This window comes from Cimex lectularius, unplaced genomic scaffold, assembly GCF_000648675.2.
Source record: "Cimex lectularius strain Harlan isolate CLEC.00 unplaced genomic scaffold, Clec_2.1 scaffold41, whole genome shotgun sequence".
NCBI lineage: Eukaryota > Metazoa > Arthropoda > Insecta > Hemiptera > Cimicidae > Cimex > Cimex lectularius.
The window spans coordinates 2,248,162-2,256,233 of NW_019393011.1; positions in this window are offsets into that span (position 1 = coordinate 2,248,162).

The following is an 8,072-nucleotide window of genomic DNA, read 5'->3' on the forward strand; positions in this document are numbered from 1 at the left end:
AATATGAATAAAACAAAACAAAATAAATTATTTATATTTATTAAATATATTCTAAAATATAGGAGCAATTATTACTATTACTTGATTGGATGATTGTACTTGATTGTATTATATTGTATGTAATAAGGACCAACGCGCCATCCACATCTATATATCTGAGACTGTAGAAGATTTAAAAAAATAATAAAAAATTATATCATCACTATCAGCCTTCAATATTATAATTTTACATAAAAAATCAGAAATAAAACCATTTTAAAAACGCACAGCTTTTTCGTCAAGCTATCGCGAAATTTATCCTTTTCAACAGAACTTCTCTTTATAAAAACATAGTAAATTAGACATTTATACATTTACTTAGACATTTATTTCATACCAGGTCAGTCCTGCTAAGTAGTAATTATCAAAAATCACACGATAAGGCTAATTTGAAAGAAAACACTCAGGTTCTTTGTCAATCTTTCAAGAAATTTATCCTCTTCACCAGAACTTCATTTCCAAAAAAGGCAATAAATTATATATAATGTCAGTTCCAACCGTAAGTGAATTATTTTTTGAGGGAGTTAAAAGTGTTAGCATGCTGAATTTGCAGTTTATCTCTTTAAAATGAGGGACAATTGAACTAGACGCTATTGAAATTCCTCCAAACCAGCTGTTTCACTATTTTAAATAGTATTTTTTTAAGTGAAGATTCGTTTATTGAAACTAAAATGAGTGCTTTTTTTAAGAAGTTTCACAAGTTTCAACAAGAAGTGATAATTCATGGAGGATACTTCTGCAGCTCCGCCATCCTTGGCAAGTGCCGGTTTACAGTAGTTCGGAAAACTTCTAATTCACCTCCAAGTTTCCTCGTTCCTGTTTGAGGTTCAACAGCCTCATCTGCTCTCATAACATCGCTATCTAGAAAGCGATGACTGTCTGATTTAACTTTAGTTTCAAGTCTCAGGTTTACCTAATTTTCAAACTAAAGCTGGTTGACATGGCATCTTTATGTATAACAAGTGCTGCCTTAGTGATTTCTACTTCTAATGTATTAAAATAACAGGTACTTGCAGGTACTGATTTATAACCTTATTTATAACCTTCAATTAGCTAGTCCTCTCAAGCATGTTAAAACCAAACAAAGAATGCAATGTACTGCATGTTCAAATAGTCTAAACACACACATATAGTACAAATTGTGTTGAATCCCTTTTTTTTGTAGCAAAAGAAATAATCATAAAAATTTAAAGCATGATTACTTTCAAAAATTATACCTTTTATAGTTCATTTTTATAATAGAAGGGTCAAAATATTTTGGACCAGTAATAGGAAAATAATATTTTTTTAATATTCCTTGTGTTACCTTCTTTACAATTAGAGGGGATGTTTGAAGTAGAAGAAAAAAGTATAAGCAGTTTGCTCATTAGGCTAGATACAATTATTTAAAAACTAAAACGACGTATTTTTTTTTAATTGTAAAATATTTCTTAGCAACATTTATTTATACAGAAAAAAATTAAAACTTGGTCGTTTCCCATAAATACCTGCTCAGTAAAATCTATTTTTAGGCAACCAAATATTTTAGTACAGTACGTGATAAACTTTTAAAAAACTATATTAAATAAAATTCAACCAAACGATTAAAATAATCATTAAAATTTAAAACATGATTACTTACAAAAATTATGCCTTTTATAGTTCATTTTTATAATAGAAGGGTCAAAATATTTTGGACCAGTAATAGGAAAATAATATTTTTTTTAAATATTCGTTGTGTTACCTTCTTTACAATTAGAGGGGATGTTTGAAGTAGAAGAAAAAAGTATAAGCAGTTTGCTCATTAGGCTAGATACAATTATTTAAAAGCTGACATATTTTTTTTAATTGTAAAATATTTCTTAGCAACATTTATTTATACAGAAAAAAATTAAAACTTGGTCGTTTCCCATAAATACCTGCTCAGTAAAATCTATTAGGCAACCAAATATTTTAGTACAGTACGTGATAAACTTTTAAAAAACTATATTAAATAAAATTCAACTAAACTATTAATATGATGATCTCATTAAAATACTTGCAAATACCATTAATTTTGCTTAAAATTTCAATTAGTTATTGTAAGTAATATGAAGAAAAGTAAAGTTAATTATGTTTTTCATTACTATTTTAAAATTTTGTTGTGATGAACGAACCGAATGGAGAAATAGTCAGGCGATAACTATGAAAACCATCAGTACAACTTTCAGTACAATCGTGACCTTTAAACCAATTTTACCATGGGTATGTTTTTTGGGACTAGATACAGAAAAAATGCGTTTCATTATTCCAGGGAGTGGACTTGAAATGGAAAGTATGAGGAGTGCGAAGCGTGATTTTGATTTGACTCTCTTAAAAGGAAGAAAGAACACAAAGTACTAATTCCTTTTTAACAGGAGCTTGAATAGACTGAAACACTCACGACAGATCGGTCGAGCAGGTTTAACGCTGCGCCTTATTGTCGATTACGGTTTTTTTTCCTTTCTGTTGTTTGTTTTCCTTTTTTCTTTGGTTGTGTGTTTGTTGTGATAGAAAGTTGGAATGTTGAATTTTTTAAACTAATTTTAACTATTATTTTAATTTTTTTATTTTATTAATTAGTTTTTAAACCATTTCTAAAGAAGGTTTTCGATACCTGAACTTTTAGATAGCGCAACCTGACCTCCATATGAAATCTTATTGAGATTTGTGTGCCAAATGCATTACTTCTAATTGATTTGATTTATATAAGCTTAAATCTGCATGTTATTAAAGATAAGTTGGAAATAAGTACAGTTGATGTTGTCGGTAGGTGGTATGAACACTGTGGGAAAGTAAGAGGCAAAAGCGTTCGCTTTCCTCTTCCGACCTGGCGCAGAGAGGTAGTATCTTGTGGTAAGTTAAGAGGTTTTTAGCTTCCGCTCCGAGCCGATTAATTGATTGTATGCACCTTCTAAATCGATCATATCGGTAAGTTTGTCAGTTCGTTGTCAATTAATTTCTTTGTTTATTCAGTTAAGTTGATGCTGGGTGTTGTCGGTGAACTCGTGTTGAACCGGCACTGGGTTACTTATTTGGGTTAATATTAGGTTTGTTGAATTGTTCAACCCCGAACTGTTTTCAGTTTATGTTTGCATGGGAGATAGCGAGTTTTTCGTAGTTAAAATTTGCGCCCTCTTTGCCGCATAAGTTCAAGTAGAAATTGTCTCTGGCATTCACTAGCAATCCTAGCAAGAGCTGTTATATTTAAATTGTTTAATATTTACTATCTGGGTCTATCTTTGAGGGGGACGAAAGTTGAGCAATTGAACCTCGGCTGAAATAATTTCACAATAAGAATGCAGTAGTTAATACTAGAAGGAATTGTACTGATTTTTGTCTTTTTTAGTTTAATCACTCCCAAGGCGGCAAATTTAGTTTTTGTTCTTTTTTTTAAATATAATTTTTAGCATTCTGATATATTTATCTAACTTATTCAGAAATCGTGAGATGCGGTCTGGTGTGATGTAGGTTTCAGAAAAACATTTTCTTTATCGTGCCAACGTTTCGATCTTTATTGAGATCATCTTCAGGGCCTGGGATTTATAAACATTGTTTACATTTAACAAATACATTTAGGATGTGGAAAAGTGAATTTATACAATGCAAAATGTGTTTTTTTATATATATTCAGTCAAAGTATTTCTACTCACTCAAAGTGTTTGTCTTCTGTTTAATTGTGCAATTCTTGCGTGTTGGTCGAGAGTCTCACTGGCATACTTTGATTCAATACTTTGGTTGAATATATATTTTTTTTTAAATATATATATATATATTGCATTATATAAATTCACTTTTCCACATCCAAAATGTAATTGTTATATGTAAACAATGTTGTCTAATGGCCGAACCATTACCAACGTTTTTTCCCTTCGCCGGCTCCTTTCACCTCAAAGAAACCGACGTCTTATAAAAAAATGTCTTTTCTATACCGACTTCCTTCCCCGCCCCTTCAAAATCCAACGTATAAAAACATAAAACAGCAATATCGCGCTGGCACTCTCAACACGACACGCAAGAATGGCACAATTACACAGAAGACAAACACTTTGAGTTAGTAGAAATACTTTGATTTAATATAAAAAAAGTATATTTTGCATTGTATAAATTCACTTTTTTCCACAGTCTACATGTATTTGTCAAATGTAAACCATGTTTGTAAATCCCAGGCCCTGAAGATGATCTAAATAAAGATCGAAACGTTGGCACGATAAAGAAAATGTTTTTCTGTAACCTACCACCAGACCGCATCTCACGATTTCTGAATAAGTATCGATTGACGGTCACTAATCAGCACACATATTTATCTAACAATGAATGTTTGTTTTTAAAATGAAACTTAACATAATTGCTTATAATCTACAGTGTTAACTTTCAATTAATTAATCTTTATGTAAGGTATTGGTTGAAATGAAAAAGTCAGTGTTACGATAGCTCAAGTGGTTAGAGCAGCGGCGTATTGAGCCAAAGGTCTTGGGTTCGAATCCCGCTCGTAACACTGACTTATTCATTTCAACTAATACCTTACATAAATGTGTGGTGTTTAGTGACCATTAGTTAATGATTATTCGGAGATCGTGAGATGAGATATTAGAAAAAACTAATCAATGTATTTTTTCAAAATTCATATACTCAAAAACAAAACTTTAGAAAAGCTTAAAATGCTTTTACAATCCAGTATATATATTTCTTGATTGTTAGGTGCGGTCTGGTGTGACGTAGGTTTTAGAAAAACATTTTCTTTATCGTGCCAACGTTTCGACCTTTATTGAGATCATCTTCAGGGCCTGGGATTTATAAACATTGCTTAAATTTTAAAAATACATGTAAGATTTATACAATGGTAGAACATTTTAGGTTAAAAAAATACTTTGATTGAATTTAAAATTTTCTAGAATTGTATAACTTTATTTTTATAACCTAAAATTTTCTAGCGTTGTATAAATTCATTTTTTTACATATAATTTTCTAGCATTGTATAACTTTATTTTTAAAACCTAAAATTTTCTAGCATTGTATAAATTCATTTTTTAATATAAAATTTTCCTGCATTGTATAACTTAATTTTTTTAACCTATTTTTTGGCATTGTATAACTTCATTTTTTATCTAAAATTTTCTAGCATGGTATAAATTCATTTTTTTTATATCCTACATGTGTTTGTAAAATTTAAACAATTTTTATAAATCCCAGGCTCTGAAGATGATCTCAATAAAGATCGAAACGTTGGCACGATATAGAAAACGTTTTTCTGTAACCTACATCACACCAGACCGCATCTCACGATTTCTGAATAACCTTACATAAAGACTAATTAATTAAAAGTCAATTGGACCACGAAATATAATAGATTTAACAACGATTATTATAGAGAGAGAACCACTGCCAAATTTCCAACTTCTTACAACCCTACCCACATCAAGGTGTATTCTCCAAAGAACTCACCGAAAAAATTAATAACCGGCACAATAGACAAAAGATAGATCAAAAGGATAAAATCTCTTAAAACTCTTTTTTTGGTGAAAAAGGTGAGTAGTATATTTATGTTTTTCTACTTCTAATGTTACATAAAAAAAGAATTGTTTTTCAGAGTAATTAATGCTAACAGCTTTTTCTGCTGTTAACCCTGGCAAGTGTCGCAAGAACGATACATTGCTGTGTTACATTAACATGCTTTAAAATAAATTGAAAAATTTTTGTATCCGTGTTGCTAGTTACATTTGGAATCAGAGGTCTTAAGGCATAAACGTCTAGTTTACAGTACTGTTGGCGCGGAACGAGTATACATTGTGGTCTAACCATCGCAAGTGTACTTCATCGGGCTCCACAAACAAGATTAGGGAAGTCAGCTCTGGCCATTAATTAAAGAGTGACTCTAAGTAAGTTAAATGGGAAGAGGGGGATGGGGAAATATATGAGGTGAAAAATTTAAGCGTTGAAGGTTGTTCTTTTAACTCAGGGGTATTTAATTAAGGGAAATTTATTAAACTTTAATATTGTTTTTGCTCATTGTTCTCAAAAGTGTGTAGAAAGAATGGTAATTTTTTTAATGTTACAATAAAGCCGAAATGCCTCATTCTATAACTAAAACCAAAAGATCTTTAATAGAATTTTTAAAAAACCGGCCGAGGCCGGGCCTAACATAAGGGTCTGTGTTTATCTTCAGCGTCGAACGTATGGAAATCGAATGTTGACGCCCTAATTGACGGGGGCCCTTCTGTTTGCACCCCGTTAAATTCAGTTAGGTTCTGCTGGTCAATCAAAAGTTACGGGAGTTGCACATCTCTTGTACACAACTGGTTATTTACTATTTGTTCGCACGGGTCAATTTTTTCTCCCTTTTACAAATACATTTGCAGGTTCATGAACATTGATTTGTATTCCATAAAAATCATACTAAAGAATACCTTTTTTACTTTTAAAATCAAATACCACTTTTCATATCAAAAATACTCCCTTGCAATGCGAGAAACTTTCTAAATTAAATTTTAAAAAAATATTTGTTCCAGTGCATTCCCTCAGCCTGTAAATCCTGTACGTGATGTTATTTCAGGAGCGCAGCTTAGCGAGCAAATTAGATGGCTGATAGAATTAAACATCCTTGGTTAAACACATTGTCCTTTTTTTGAACTTTCATCTTCTACATCAATGTTATCAGGACGAACCAGTACGGAAACCCTTATTTAAGTTTATAGTTTATTCACGATGTTAGTAAGATGTTAACGTGTTAACTCCAATAGAGAAAAGTTCAGTAAGATCGTGAATGCCCCCGTCTTTTCTTGGCATGTTAAACGTTAATTTTTCCGCGATGCTGCGCGTGGCGATTAGTTGTTGTTGTTCAGTCGCACAGTCCAGTACGACTCTTTGCGACCCCACGGACCAAGTACCGCCAGGCCCTCCTGTCTTCTGCTGTCCTCTGAAATGGACTCAATTTCATGTTCGTTGCAACTATGAAACTGTCTAACCATCTCATCCTTTGCCGTCCCCGTCTTCTTTGGCCTTCAATCTTTCCCAGCGTCAGGGTTTTCTCCAGGGAGGGCTCCCTTCTCATTTGGACTTGCAAGGACTGTCAAGAGTCTTCTCCAGCACCATAGTTCAAAAGAATCTATTCTTCGGCGCTCGGCCTTCCTTATAGACCAACTCTCGCAGCCATACATGACTACTTGGAATACATTGCTTTGACCATGTGGACTTTTCTTGGCAGGGAGATGTCTCTACTTTTTATCATGCGATTGGTAGAACCAAAAATAAAGCTATAACAGTACTTCAAGGCTTGTTGTTTGTTTTAGTTTTCTTTTGTGTTAAATTGAAAGATGCCAGAAGTTAATAAAAAAGGAAAATTAATCAAATCTTTTATTCAAAATGCTATCTATGCACTTGAAAAGTACTAACAAATAACACGCTTCAATTCGTGCCGACATAAATAACTTCTATCTTAAGGTCTAACAGCCTACAACTTTATAGGTTAGGGGGTGTATCTAATGAATGAGAGTATAAGTCAGGAATTAACAAAAGAAATGTATTGGACTAATTTAATTAATGCGTTATTATATTTTAAGAATAAAAATACATCTAAACAAAAAACAGCTGTTAAATTCATGGCTGCCATGTTGGTTACTTACGCCCTAACGGATAGCAATGTGACTACATTTTCGATCTAACATCTAACATTGGTCTTGGCCTGTTAGATCGAGCAATGTTAACTAGCCGATTCTTACAACTATATGTCATCATTTTTCTCGATCTAACAAGAACTAACAGAGTTAACACAAAGATCGTGAATACCATTTACATATGACCAAGACACTCCCTTCAAGGATATAAGCCCTTTACTCGGTGCCATGTCGTTAATTTCTTAAAGCTGCGTTTAACTAATGTAAATATTAATCTGTGGTGATTAGTGACCGTTAGCCAATGATTATTTGGACTTCGTGAGGTGCGGTCTGGTGTGACGTAGGTTTTAGAAAAACATTTTCTTTATCATGCCAACGTTTCAATCTTTAATGAGTTCATCTTCAGGACTCAAAGTGTTTGTT